This window comes from Serinus canaria, chromosome 2, assembly GCF_022539315.1.
Source record: "Serinus canaria isolate serCan28SL12 chromosome 2, serCan2020, whole genome shotgun sequence".
Classification (NCBI taxonomy): Eukaryota; Metazoa; Chordata; class Aves; order Passeriformes; family Fringillidae; genus Serinus; species Serinus canaria.
In genome coordinates, this window is record NC_066315.1 from 63,450,349 (window position 1) to 63,465,715 (window position 15,367).

At 42.5% G+C, this 15,367-nt stretch overlaps 1 protein-coding gene across 12 annotated transcripts in view; it reads right to left on the reverse strand.

The window, feature by feature from the left end:
• The window catches only part of ATXN1 (ataxin 1), a 226,433-nt gene that overhangs the window by 178,183 nt on the left and 32,883 nt on the right, over nucleotides 1-15,367 (reverse strand). For 10 of the 12 annotated variants that reach the window (XM_050971598.1, XM_050971596.1, XM_050971600.1 and 7 more), the window contains exon 3: nucleotides 11,632-11,734. The exons of 1 other annotated variant lie outside the window; for it this stretch is intronic. The gene's annotated coding sequence lies outside the window, so the exon portion shown is untranslated. Of the gene's footprint in view, nucleotides 1-4,102; nucleotides 4,211-11,631; nucleotides 11,735-15,367 lie in introns of all 12 variants that reach the window. One more of the 12 variants, XM_030235240.2, reaches the window with a different exon arrangement.

Consider the following 15,367-nt stretch of genomic DNA (forward strand, 5'->3'; position numbering starts at 1 on the left):
ACCCCAGCCTATCCAAGGCATTGTGTAGCACAGACAGCAGAAGAAATGTTGAAACATAGTCTGGTGCCTTCCACAGGAAGGAGCTACCAAGTCTCTAACCCTGCAAATTGGGTACCGAAAGGACTTTTCTCCATCTCAGAGGATTGAAATGGGACTAGAGAGTATGCTTGATCAGGTGGTGCTGCTTCAAAGGCTGTGTCCATGGGCACAGATAAATCACTTAGCCTTTGCAACAGTTTTAAGCAGCTCAGTCTAAAACAAGTGTTAGCTATTTAACACTGAAAAGTGCTTTCTACACACAAGTCTAAAAGAGACAGATGTGTGTTCTCATCTGTTGTGTGCACCCTGATGTAAAAAAGAAGTCTAACTTTGTTCCTAGAAAAGAAAATCTGGCACAGGCAATCTAAACCTGCCTGGTGTTTGCTAGAAGAATATGAGGACAACTGTTTTTCTTTTAAATAAAAAGTCTCGCATTACCCTCCCTTCCTGTTCTAAAACTTCTTCCAAGAATTTCTCTCCTTCATTTCTAGGCCAATTTTTATGATATCCAAGTAGTTATCATAACAACGCTATAAAAGCACAACTCTTCAAGGTTTATTCAGGGCAAACAGACCTCAACCAGACAGCCAGTTTTGGCAGAAGTTTGGCAAGTCCTTGGTCCTACTAAGGACTCAATATAGTACGATACAGAACTCAGCATCAGTTAAACTGTACAGCAACCTCTGCCAATCATCTGTCCTCAGTGAAACATGCACCAGGCTCTCCTTTGAAAAAGATTCAGGGATTTCAGTACTGAAAGGGGCCAAATGCACACAAATCTACCCACAAAGAAATCACTTGCAGAATTCCCCTCAACTGAAGCAAGGAAATACCAAGCCTTCAATATCGCTCCTCAGTCACTCTCTTTAGCCTGGAATCAATGCACTAGCACTTTAAGTGGGGATTTCAGGCTTGGTGAATTGAGTTACTGATGCCCACACAGGATACACACCTTGGTCTTCAAGCTGGCTCTGAAAGTATAGGCCAAAAGCAAGTGAGGGAAACCTCAGCCCAAGTGGTTTCAAGCTATAATCTCATTAGCTCAACACACAGACCTGAAAGTGCACACAAAATTTGAAGGCAAGGAGTTCTGGATCAGTGTGCATATACTACATGCTAAAACACACAGATGCACACATTGTCCCAGTGCAAAATGTCACACCAAATCATTAATAAACACAGATGTGTTTAAACAGAAGAAACAAAAATATTCTCCACCAAACATATTTGTGATGGCAACTTAGAGGAACTATCATATTTTAGCACAGACTGGCAATCTCACTTGCCTGAGGTGCACAGTGCTATGAAAAGAAAACTTAAGTACAATTATTTTACTTGAGGAGAAGGAAAAGGTTATGACAGAGAGAAAAGACTTGGAGGTACAGGGTGGGAAAAGGACACAACACACGAGAGAGGGACAAGACTGGGTTGTTTTTAGCTTAACACTTGCCAAGTGAAAAAGCAAACATGAGTCATAGTAAAGGTAACTCAAGTGTGATGTGACTGCGATGGAGAGCTGAGCAGACCACACTGCATGAGTCAGCAGCACAGATAAAAAGGGTGATAAGAAGCAGCAGATGGGACATGTCTTTACTAAAACAACCCTGCAGGACACAGGCCTTCTTTGCTCTAATGAAACAGTCGTGCCAAGCTGCCACACGCTGGCTCGTACGCTCGCGATCCTGTGAATCAAAGAACGCCACGCATGGTTAGAAAAGCAGCAGGCAAACAGCTGCCGACAGATCCACATGCAAAAACAGCCCAGAAAGCAAAGCAACAGCACCGCCCCAACACTCACACACCCTGACGAGCGCCTGGGACACCACCCTCCAAAGCACTCAGGCGGCGGGGTGGGGAGGAAGAGAGCAGGGGAAGGAAGCAGTCGCTGGGATCATGGCATTCAACCTGGCTGTCAGCCAGCTGTTCCCTTCCTGCTAGTCAGACTTGGCTTTCCTGGTGGGTGCCAAAGGCAGGCGGCTGCAGTATCGCCCCCAGCCACATTCTGGCTCCCCTGCAAGCACCTGCAGAGCCCGGAGGCAGCTGCACCTGGACAGCTCATTCGTGTCTCAAGAAGCCGAAAGGGCAGCTGGGGCTACTTGCAGAGCTACACTCCAGTGGACCTGCAGCTCAGGGGGCTTTGCAAAACTCAGGTTTAAAGGTCCATCTTTTTTTCAGGGCTGCACTCCCTGTTTCGCTGCAAGAGCAGAACATTTAGCCCTGTGTTCTTGGGCAGCAGAAGCCATACAATCAGATGCAAGGCCACGTTACCTGCAAAATGCAAATGCTGCCCTGGCCACATAAACAACCTGCGGGGTGGTTCCTCACTGTCAGGATCCCTCCACTCTGAACCTGGTCAGCTTGTGCTAGGTCCTCTATCACAAGCTCAAATGAGGATAGAGACATAAGGCAAAGCTCAATTCCCCTTTCATCTCACTTCTTGGATGAGGTAAAATTATACCCTGCCTGTAAGGGGCAAGATGGAAAGTAAAATGCTCTATTTTTAGATACAAGATCCTGCTTCATCAGGTTCATCTAATTTCTAAGAAACAAACTTTGGCAAAGGTCTGTAGCAGAAGGGGATGAAAAATGACTTGTTTAATTTTCTTTCAGTGCAGCTCATAGCATGACAAGCATAAATCTAAGGAAATTTGCTTTAGCCACATAGACACACCAGCTGTTTTATTTGGGATAGTCCCTATATTTTAGCAATATATATAGAAAGAGAGATAGAGTTTGTTTTCCCCAATCTGTCTTGCCAAAATAAGCATGTTACGCCCAAGCATTTCAATGGAGCTAGAAGGTGTGTCTATTCCCCCTGCTCCAAACATCCTTATTTATAGATTTAAAAATTTGACAGGTATGCTGAGGAAGAGCAGTTGCTGAGCCTAACACACTCTGCACAGCAACAGATCTGTTGTAACAGATTACAGGCAGAGAGAGAGAGACAGGAAAGTGTTGTACTTTCCTTCTTTACACAAGTCCTTGCTTTCAAATGCAGCTTTTTTGGAGATAATGACAGCAACGGCTTGTCTAAAATAAAGCTGGACTGAGAGCCAAGGCTCATTGCAGCCCCACAGACAGCAGAGCTTGGCTGGCTCTGCACTTTGGTCATGCACTTTTCTAACCCAAGTGTGTATATTCCAAGAAGTAGGTAGAGGAACTGCTCCCCTACAGTCATCAGGAACATTAATGAAGGGGGAGGGTGGTCAGCCTGTATAAAAAACAGTAAAGTAAGTTTTCATTTCCTGTCAGTTTAAATCTTATCTTAGAGGCTTCATTAGCTGATATTTTCTGGCCTGCATGCAGTGGAACTCCTTTTGTTACTCACTCACAGAAGGTCCCCCATCAGCTGCCAGCAGTTAAGTGTCTGTGCTCCTGGAATCCACCCTGCCCTGCCCACCGTTCGCAGGCTGTAGCAGCCAGTGAATCAGTCTGCAACCACAAATTGCGGTGTGGCCTTCCCCTTGTAAGTCTACAAACAAACACATTCCTGATTATAGCATCCACTAGCAAGCTGTTAAAAAAAAACAACCACCAACCAACCAACAAACAAACAAAACCCCAAAAACAAAAGAACAAACACAAAGAACCCCAACTCCAGGATTCATGGAAGATGATACATAATTTTTCCCCCAGACTAATCTTTCCATTCCCCTTGAAGGGTTCTGGCCATGCAGAAACACCCTCATGCTCATTTTACTGCTGGGTTTCACACTTACTCGTTTTCTTTGAACTCATGATGCAAGTGCCTCTATTTCTTCTGCAGATGATTCCTGAAATTGCTGTTCAATTTGCATGTGGACATACAGTGTCAACTGACCAGAACACAATTAATGGCAAACTGTGATCAGAGCTCAGATGCAGACTCAGTGAGGACTCCCTTGACCTCAGCCTGGAGACAGTGCTGCACTTACATAAATCCCACCACAGGGCTCTCAGGCCTCTAGTGCAGAAACTGCTAAACAGTGATAAATGGATGACAAACCATGCCTGATAGTTCTGCAAAAAGGTTCCTCATCTCCCAGCCACAGCCCCTGTCAATACACACACTTCTGAGCATCACCTTTCAAAAGGACCCATCAGATGCACTCATCCCCCTAAGCTGAGCTCCAAGACACTGATAGGCAAGGGAGGCATCCAGCATCAGAGGCAGCTGAGGATGGGCATCAAGCTAGAAGACAAGAAGGGAAAGGTACAAGTGAGGGAGCACAAAGCTTATGATGCTAAGAGTTAACCAGCACAGTACATGCCAGGAGCAGCAACTTCTTCCCATGCCTGAACTCTGACCAGGAGCAATGCTGGGAAGAGTGTGCAGCCAAAGTCATGGCCCAGGGAGATGGAAGAGGGGCAATCACCCAATACACCACCCATGCCCATCCCTGAAGATTTATCTCAGGGCCACATCATTGATTCCTTCCCCAGTTTCCAAGAACTGGCTTTTCTATACACGTTAGAAAAAGAAAATTAGTTTTTCACTATCTTTCTTTCCAGGTCATGTTTGCAAAGCTCTCCAAGAAGAAAACTGCAAGACTCCACAAGTGATCAGTGTTATCACATTTGATCTATATGTGCCTTGAGCTTGCTGCCACCCATGGGACCAACAGCCACCACTGCCTTTTCCTGGAAGAGATTATGTAACATATCAGAAAACAAAATTACTAACTTTATTCCTAAAATCTCTCAACAGTCTTCAGTCTCAGTTCCTCATTTACAGCTGGATGAATGCGAAAGACAGAGTCACTTTTGCAAGATCCAAGAATGTGACTGGGAACACAACAGCAAAACCTCAAGCTCTGCTCCTCTCCTAAGTCTACTACACAATCCTCTTCTCCCCCTCGGGGCACAGTGGAGATTGGTCACCACCTTCTGCATACAGGCTAATATATGTAAGCGATTTCTTTCTCATGCACTTATGTTTATAAATTAAGACATATTCTAAACTAGGTTATGACAATGTATATTACATTCAAATGTGGTATCTGTTGAAATTGTTCAAATTCAGGGTCGATGTTTGATCAACATTTAGAGAAGGTTGTTTCCTGCTGAAGTCACAAAGAAAATCTCATTGCTATCAGTTAATTACTACACTTCTCAAACCAGGCCTGCCAGACAGCTTGCAGCAGCAGAGTCTTCTGCCAGACCAAAGAGGGTTTCTGTCATGTCAGTGCATTTAGCAGGCTGAGTTATATAGCTGGTTCAAACAAAAGAAAGAAACTGGAAGTTGTAGATGTAAGGAAATAGGAGTTAAAATAATTTCTTAACAAAAGTGATATGCAAGAGTTCAAGATGATAATGATTCCCAAAACTCTTATCTAAGATACTGTGACCAAAAAACAAATTTGCTTAATAACTAGAATTAACAGTTCCTTTTAAAAATTACTTAATTTTAATGAAAAACAAGCTGATTTTTTTTTTCTCTTCTCCCCTCCTATTTTTCAGCTCCTATTTTAAGGAAGCATTTAGTTGCATGACAGAAATGTTTCAGAATCTCCTTTTTGGGCATTTTTTCTGAACGTTTATTTTAATGTGAATATAGCCTGATGCAAGTCACATGAAAAAATCTAATCTTGTCAACAGAAAGCACACCGCTGATTTAAAAAAATAGAAAAAGGCCCAGAGAAATCTATGTTTGAGCAGATTAGTGGTAGAACATCTGTAGAAATACAATGTAGTAAAAGTTAAAAAAAAGATATATGAATTTATTTCAAGTACTGAATGCATTCTCTTCTTTAAGGACTATAACTAAAAAGAGTAAATGCAAAGCAAGATTTAGAAGCTGATGATTTCTGTAAAGTTCTCCTGATTGCTGATTTTAGTCACAATTTAAATCAGCAGTTTAAATCCCTTGAAGAAACTCCACAGGAAGAGCAGTGCTGATTTATTTCTTATGCGATGGGACACTCAAGATCATGAGGAATGTTAGTTTTCTGATGGAAAGCAGATACACTGGGACAGAGACAAGTGCATACTGCTATTCCATATCATAAAAGGCAAGAGACTAAAATATATGCACATATGTGCACGTGTGAATACGTGTCCTCATTTTGTTATCACACTCGATCAGGACACAGACCTGCATAGCAGCAGACTAGGAAGAGGAAGTTGTTGCAAAGAGGTAATGAGAGGCAATTCTTGGGTGCTCAAAACAACTCTTCCAGGTGCAGGAGCACCAGGAGTGGCTCAGCAGCAGGTCCCTTGGCATAGGCACAGCACTGTGAGGCCAGAGCTGCAGGGCCAGGGACAGGAACGCACGGTGATGTCTGACTCCAAGGTTAGTATGGATACTGCCAGGATTACGATAAGCCTTGCTAAATCCATGCTGGGCACATGGTGACTCTGCACCATCCTCTGCCACTGCTCCTAGGCCCAGGGTGAGGGTGACAGAACATCCTTCAGGACTGTCAAACCAGAGGCTGCACTGAGCAGGACACAAGGAGCCTGGCTGCTCTCACATGGAGGCAAACTGGTCCTCCCAACTCTGGAAATTCTCCGAAGGTCCTGTAGCAACTCCATCACCCAGTTTGTTTTCATGCATCATAGCACCACATAAGACCTCCTCTTCCCTGTCATGCACAGTGACAAGAACAGCGAAATTGTGTTTCAAAAAGAAAAGTACATTTTTGTCCTCTAGCAGAAATTGAGTTGAAAGACTTCAGGGGACCTGCAGGAAACTTTCAGAGTCATTGAAGGGATCCTACAGTGAGGAAAAAGGGAGGAAAGCATCCAAAGAGACACCACAAGGCATTTCTCAAGGCACTTAATGTAACAAGACAACAGAGAGTAACTTTTGTATAGATAGCAATGAGGTAATTAAAGCTTAGTTCTTCTCAGCCTGCCCCCTACTCCACATTAAAGAAGGACATAAGTGCACAGACACCAAGATTGAAAACACAACATCTTGCTCCAGTTTAGGTCCCATGCCTCATAAAGTACTGCTGGCTTTACCATGGCCATGCTATGTACAATCAATAACAAGTACTGATAGTGTTTGCACAATACTTCAATAAGCAAAGTCAACTAACATCGCTTCCTCTGTTTCTGTATAGAGTAAGATATTTACAGGAACAGCCTTTTGAAACACTCCAGTAAAATTAGCTTGCTCAGTTTTTTTTTTAAACTAGAACAGAGAGAAGAAGGGTATCATCATCATCATTGAGTTTTGTGCATAAATCAGCTGTCTATTTACCACTGGTATGTTGCAATTATGAATTGTCACTATCTCTTGAGTTATTTGCTGGGTTCTTAGATTACCTAATTACCTAAGTTCACAGAATAAAATAAATAAATAGGATTTCTTCATTATTTCCTGGGAAACGACCTTCAGAAGCATGTATTCCACCTCCTTTCCCAAAGCAATACCCAAAATATTCCCGTAGGAGGTTTGTCTGTTTTATAAAAACCTCCAGTGATGATGCTTCTACAGCTTCCTCAAAGGCAAATAACTGCAGAACCAAAATATCTGTATAATTTCAAAGCGTTCTTAAATGTTTACCTAAGTCTTGCCACCTTCATATTGAGCCCATTTCTTTTAGACCTAACCCCAAGCAGTCAGGCAGTATGGTTTATTCCCCTCCTCCCTGCAGGAACCTTCCACATACTTGAACATTACTATCATGTCTGTTACTGGCCTTGTCCCCTGTAGACTAAACAATCCCTATTCTTTCATCTTCTTTCCCAGGTCGTGTTTTCCAAATCTTTCATCATTTTTCCAGCCTTCTCCCTGGACACCACCCAGCTGGCTCTTGACTGCATTGTGCCCCTAACTAGCTGTTAAGCCATTTTAAACACTGAATGGAGTGGAGGAGTTATTTCGTGCCTTTCCTTTACACACCCTAAAACAATGCTTTTTGAGGAACACAGATAGGGATGGGGAACCCTTGTTCCTTGTATGACTGTATGACACCTACAGCTCTCAGGTCTGCAACCCCTTTCCCTCAGATGCACTGTCTTGCACACATGGACCAGGCCAGGGAGGATTTGAGCTGGGACATTTTTCTACAGCACGGTCACCAGCTCCAGGGTCAAAACTGAAGCAGGCAGGGGTTCAAAAGAAAAGCTGCCTATTCAGCAAAGCACTGGCAGCCCAAGTTCCAGGGGAGAGGAGAGAAGGACATGTCACAGGTTTTCTCTGCTGGTCTGGGAACCAGCTGTGATTTTTTTACCACCCTATTCAACCAAACCAGGCCAAACAGCTACTCCAACACAGCCCAACACCAGCTCACAGACCTTCTTCTGTAGAACTACTACTGAGTCAACTCCATTCTGTCTCATGCAAAAGGACATTTCTATCTCTCTACAGCACTTCTATGTTTGTATCCTGGCTGTTTTTCCCAGTTTTTTCCCAGACTATTTCTTCTGTTAGCCAGGACAGCTCAAAACTCTAATCCTGCCTTCCAAGGAGCCTGCAGCCCCCCTTCACACTTTTTATCTTATGTAAAATTAACTGCTCTCTCTGCTCCATCAATCATTTCAATAATGAAAACAGTGAGTATTACCAAAGCCAGGACAGACCCCTGGGGAATCTCACTCACTCCAGTCTTGCAGTTTAACAGCAAACCATGAATAACTACTTTGACTAATGCCTGGTGAAATGCTGTGCACCCACATTACAGACCAGTTAACTAGACTTCCAGCCTGCCTCAAAGAAAGCTGTGTTAGAAAGCAGTCAGAGCCCCCCATTAAAGAGGGAGCAATTTCAGTCAGACAGAGGGGTCCAATTACACTGTCATAGGCACTGTTGGAAAGTCTTTGCTAAACACTGCCATAAAAATGTAATGCATGCTGGTAGGAGAAAAACGACGGTTGATAACCAAGCTTAGGATGACAGGAAGAACTTCAGCAGAACTGAGACAGCAGGAGCTTCCCTTTGCTTCCAGCAAAAAAAAGACTTGGAAGAAGCAGACTGAAACACAACATAAAAGTTACAGGAATTTGTGCCTTCCATCAACTGCTGCCGACTTAGCAGTTAAAGAAGATACTATCACACAGGTGTGGCTTTGTTTGGCTTATTTTAGTAAAACCAAAATGTTTTCTTAGCTCTTCCAGATGTTTTTCCAAAGTGCATTCTTTACTGCTCCCTAACAGCCTATTCTGCTCAAGGATCACAAACACACCTGACAGACAGCAAAGACTGTGTTTCCCAAAACCCTGATAAATACTTTTAATCAACCACTGAAAACATCCCCATCCCCATGCCACCACTAAGAGAAGCAAGTGGCAGTGGCTGGTGCCTGTAACAGGGAGAAAGGGTAAGTTCCATGGAAAGTGAAAGGTGAGGCAGCTTTCCAACACTGGCTCCCTCTGCTTGCCAAAATAGCAATGCCCAGCCCACGCCTCACTCCTACTTCTGTGGAAGATGCACTCGCTTCCCAGGAGAGTTTACTCTCGCAATGCAGATGTGCTTCACTGAGGCAATCGCGCTCTGTTGCGTAACAGAAGGCAGAATTAAACAGTGTGTGCTGCTCGGTGCGTTTTTAAAATGTACACCACGAGTTACTGTGGAGTTCAGTGATGCTGCCAAGAGTGTTAACACAATGATTTTAGAAGGGAAGAATACATCATATCCTCCCTACTCCCACGGCTTACTCGCGTCGTAATTTAGCAAAATCCTTTTGTACTTGTCAGTAAAATATAAAGGCACACATCTGTGTGACACATCTGTGTGACTTTTGTTTGATCTTTTGTGACTGGGGGGTATCATCACCTTGGGACCTAACGAACCTGCACCAGTGGCAGGCACAGGGTGGCTCTGGGAAGAACCTGGCAGGTGACTGCACCGAGATGCTCAAAGCTGAACCCTTCATCCCATGCCTACAAAAGAGGGGTTAAAAAAAAAAAATTATTTATCACAAGCAGAACCCAGAAGCAATAATTTCCAGTCCCCCCTGTGAACAAGGAGGAACAATACTGCAGATATTTCCATACTTTGAATAAGACTACACAAACATTTAGATTCTTCTCTGTTTCTAGGAGTTGCACAATGCCATTCCTCTTCAGAGGAATACAGGTCTTTTCTAAAATATATTATGCATAACCTAGTTTTCCACAGCAAAAAACTCACCAAGGGAATACTGTTTGCTCATACCAGAAATGTATCCCAAAATTACAGTAATTTATAGCCTCATTTTCATTGACAAAAGAAATAATACCATTCTCTTCTGACAAATATCAGTACACTGAAAAAGTAATGAATAAATGTCTATAAACAGGTATCAAATAAAGCAACTGTCAATCACTGCAACAAAACTTTAATTAAATCATATGGTAAGCAAAAAAAAGAAGTAAAAACAAGTCATATAATCTGAAATCAAAATAAAAATCTGTCTGTCATTCGAAAGCAGAATTCAGAGCAGTAAAATACCATAACCCGTTAAGTAATCGGTCACCTAATTGTTAATTGCAAAGTTCCAAGTTTACAAAGCAAAGACAAACATCTAGATTCAGTAAAGTACTTTGGCATGTGCCAAAGTACATCTGTATTTTAGAAACATATTTTATGTGACTGAGTTTTAAACTCTGAAACTCTTCATATACACCTCTACTGTGATTTTTTTTCTAAGAGAAAGAAAGTGATCTGCACAGTTCACATTTTAGTATTACAAATCTAATCAGCATACAGCCTCAGCTGAATACATATTTCTGGAGACACATCAGAAAGAAACCTGAGGATTAGCCCTAACACAAAAGGATGAGGGAGTTGCATGCTGTCATCCTGCCAATTTTCCAGAACAGAAGAGTTAGCAAATGAGGCATAAAGCAATGTGAGCAAAGAAACTCATACCTGCAAAAAAATGCAGAAGTATCAGGTGTGCAAGAAAATGATAGAAAGTACTATCAGGCCAAATCACAAGAACTGCTGACCAGCTGAAATACCTTCTGGCTTCAGCTGGAAGTACTTAGCACCCTTAAGGCTAGCTAAACTTATAAGCCATCCTAAATTGATGCTACCAATTAAATTTGAATATTCAGCACTACACTTTTTTACATCTCTAATCTTCTATTGGAATCAATGTAAGGCAGCAGCACTAACTGAACCTCTAGTTACATTAAAGAAAATCTTCCTGAGTGCCTCCCTATCTGTTACTGTAAAATTAATACATTCCTCTCTCTTTTATTTCTTATAGTGATAGTAGTAGAAACATCAAATATGCTATCCCCTATGCTATTGCTGTAGGGGAAAACCCAAAAAGTTCCCATTTTGGTCTCTGAAAAATCTCTCATTACTGCAGCTGGAGGTACAAAGACAAAGGTGGGGCACTGCGGGGCAAGTGCCAAAGAAAGAGACGCGCACTCGATGAGGCACATCTCGGAACAGGAATGCAGAGACCAGCCCCAGCTGGGGCAGGGGGACAGTCACCTTGTGGTAGGGTCTGAGTCAGCTGCACACTTCTGTATCTGCCAAAGTGGGCTGACAGGTTTCATTTGGCAAAGACTACTTCTGGGGGAGGGGGAAAGCCAAGGTGGGGATGAGGAGTTTCACACCTGCCTGGGGACAGCATGTAAGTGACTATAATTATTCTGATACATAGGATTTTTAAAAATTAAAAGAAAATAAATAAATTAATTGACTGAAGAAAAAATGGTTTAACTTACTGAATAAGACACCACTTTATTTAAGAGGTTTCCCCACCTTCCCTGCTGTAAAGCACTTCAGAAAAATTCAGCCACTGAACTACTGCTTCTCTTGACCTTTTCACTGAAAGAGAGCAGAGTAAAAACAGGAAAGAGCTAAAATGATATGCATTAAAGATGCTTCAAGTTAGGAAAGTCTTTTGAGTCAATGCTGCAAATTCACTCTGTGTCAGATTTGCCAATATACTGCTTGCTAAAGGCTATCTAGTGAGAGCAGCAGCAGTCAAAGCAGGCGTGTTGCCTCTCAGCTGTTGCAGCAGCACCATACACACCGTATGATGCAGCTATGTAGCATTTGCATTTGGTGCTGGTTTTCCACACCCAAAAGTTCACTTCATGTCTTTTGATTAATTTATAATGCCCTGAGCCCCCAGACAGATTTGCTCTGCTGATTTCCCTTTTCTTAATAATAATACAAATAAATATAGAAATAAATCTATTGTCTGAGGAACCCTTTCACTAATTCTGTTCTTTGATGGTTTGGTTGATTTACTATGGTGAGGAATCAAAAGTGAAGTGGATCGTAGCTTAATACTGAGTGTGGTTAATCTTCCCTTTGCATAATGCTGGTACACTATGGCCCAAATACCAGAGATTTATTTGATGTGTACATGCTTTCAAGCATTAGTAAACAAGTTGCAGCCCATTATGAAAGAAGAGCAGATCCAAACAGTTGTGAAGCTCTTTATGTACTAGATTGGCACTGGCAGTGCAATATACTTACATCTGCATGTGTACTAGCTTTAAAACTCTGGGCACTATTTCATGACAAAGCATCATTTTTCAAACTGTAACTAAAAATATGGTTGAGATCACTTCCCATGACCTGATGCACTGTTGTTGGAATCACAACAAAACTAAGCAAGAGGCACAGTCTTCTTTTTCTCTTTTTCTTGTTATAATTGATTTTATTCCTTGTAACATAACCAAAATGAGGAAGAACTTATACTAAAGCCTCAGAAATGTACAGACACATTAATTCCCCTGAAAAAACAGAAAGCATCTCTCACTTCTCATTTCTTATTCGTCCATTACTTTGAAGAAGATGTTATAGAACACACAGAAGTGCTCTATGAAACCTCACTGAATTTCTTACTTTACCAGACCTATCAAATAAATTACAATCCTACATTCTAACATTCTTCTTGTTGTTCACATACAAATAAAAACTAATTTCTTTCTTTAGAGGCTGGTCTTAAGAGCAGCATTAACTTAAAAATTAATTTTAATAGGGAAGTTTCAAGCAATGGTAGAGTGGAAGAACTTGGAGTACACTGAAGTTACTTGCATGTGGCAATGCCCCCTGGATAAAAAACCCACTGTGGGTCTAGATTATTTTAACACACACAGGCAAAACCCACCCAAGCTGTAATATTAGTATCAATACGTCATTCTCACAATATGGTGCATTTTTCCTACCTAGGAGAAGAATCATGATCCCATACTCAGGCAGCAGCTTTAGAGTATGGTACCTAATTCCTTGCACTCTCACACACATAACGTGATTTTCAGCAAATCTCCCAGTGCTCATACTGACCCCCCACATAGGCTACAACTGTACACCAGCTGTCACTGGCCTAGATTTTATCCTGTCCTGGGCTGAACACTGACTTGGGATGACTCAGAAACAGTTGCCTCTGTTTTTTCCCCTGCTTAATAAATAAAGAAGCCACAACAGAGACAGAGAGAAATTCAGAGCTGGAGGCAGGAAGGACTGTTCAGACAGCAGTTCCAAAATCTCATCTGTAGAGGTGTAGAAAACGTACACTCCTAGAGCAAGGTCTTCAGATAAAGCCTCAAATCTTGGTGGCAACTATCAAATGGACACAAAAGTATATGCCTACAAAGGAGGTGCTGTGAGAACAAACACATCAGTGACTGAGAGACGCCAGGATACCACAAAAAAGTAACACAGTAAGAAGAGAGGATGCCAATGTCTCAGATAAGCAGTTATGGCCATGTTTACTTAAACTGTTCTGCTGAGCTGTTCCCATTTCAGGCAGAAAACTTTGATTTAAGGAAGAGACTTGCAGTTCTGTCTTCATATTTTTTTCCCTTCAAAGCATGAAAGAACTTCCTTTTTCAAAACCAATTTAACAAAGTTTACATCCAAACCCTCTCAGTCCCAAAAATGTCAGATCTGAGCTCTATTAAAAGCAGCAGTTAGTGCAGCCAAATGCTCTACAGTACATTTAATAGACTATAATATTTCTAATGCCTTACTGCCTGAAGTCTGTGATCTGGAAAACCAGCCAAGCACACCCACCCAAGAGCAACGACTGCTACAGGGAAAACTCTTATCTCCCTTGTTTTCCTCTATCACCACTGGCATGAGCAGACCAGGGACTCTCCAGCTGCAGACAGTGAGCATACAGACCACCTCTCTGGCAAGAGGAAGCCTGAAGGAAGCAGACAAATTAGAAATGAAAGTTGTGCCAAGCATGTAAGCATAGAGCTACTGTTTCAAACTTCAGGTCCTGCACTTTTATGGATGTGTTTTATTACTTGATTTTATTGGACCCTTCTTCTCCTAGCCTACTGCTTCCCTCATATCACTTACAGTTCCTCCCATCCGCTTCTGCCTCACATCCTTCAGGCTGGAAGATTGCCCAGATCAGCTTCCCTAGTTCAACCACTAACTCCCTTGACGCCAGTGAGGACCAGAGTAGGTATCTGCCCCCAGCTCAGGTATGAGCACCCTGCACACCCAGCAGTACTTTCCCCTAGCTAGCCTGAAGGATGATTAGTACAAGCATTTTGATGTAGATTTCACAGTTGCCAGTTGTGACACTGGAAAATACAGTTCATGCAGTCTCCTGACAAAACCCCGCACCGCCTGTTCTTCCATATAAGGCATACGTGTAGGAAAGTGAAATCGCTTTTCTAATAGGTGATGCAAAGAGAAGCGGCTTCCTGGTACCTATTACAGCTGACTGGGAGCTAAAATGATACTAATTACACTGTTCAGCTGAACTCCAGCAAGATGCCATGAGTCCCAGCAGGAAGAGCTCTGCCTGAGCAAAACCCCCTGTCAGGGCCCTCCCTGCAACCACATGTGGGCAAGGCCCATGCCAGGTGTACCCAGCCTGGCATGGCCTGCGGCTCCTCCTCTGTCACCAATGGCACAGGGCAGGAGCAAGGCTGTCCCTATCCGAGCAATGATCTACTCCTAAATCAAGTTTCCTAAGCATCAAACCTGCTGCTGAGGAGCATTTTCCACTCTTGCCAGCCTGACTGCTCAAGATGAAGCAAAAGTTTGGATGACTGCAGCTCATTCCATGTTATCACACCAGTGGGTTGATGTGGATTCGCAGTGAAGCATGAGAGGCAGCTCACTCAGATATGAGCCAGGCTGAACTTTTAGGAATGGTTTCTCCTGTTTCAGGCCCATACCATTTCACCTACCAGGGGTGTAGTGGAATTTTTAAAGATCAGTCAGAAACAGTGCAAGAAAAGGGGAAAACATTATTATTTGCCTATATCTAAATAATGAAATTAGGGATTTTTCACTTCCATGTTTCAGGATCTCAAAAATAGGAAGGGGAGTGTTATAATTTACTTCAAGGTATGAGAAATGAATGGATTCTGACAACAGTAACACTTTTATCCCTCTCATAACAGAAACAAGCAGAAAACATTTTACTCCAGAGGATGAGTTGTCCAGAAGGTTTTCAAGTTGTCTGAAAACAGCCATAAC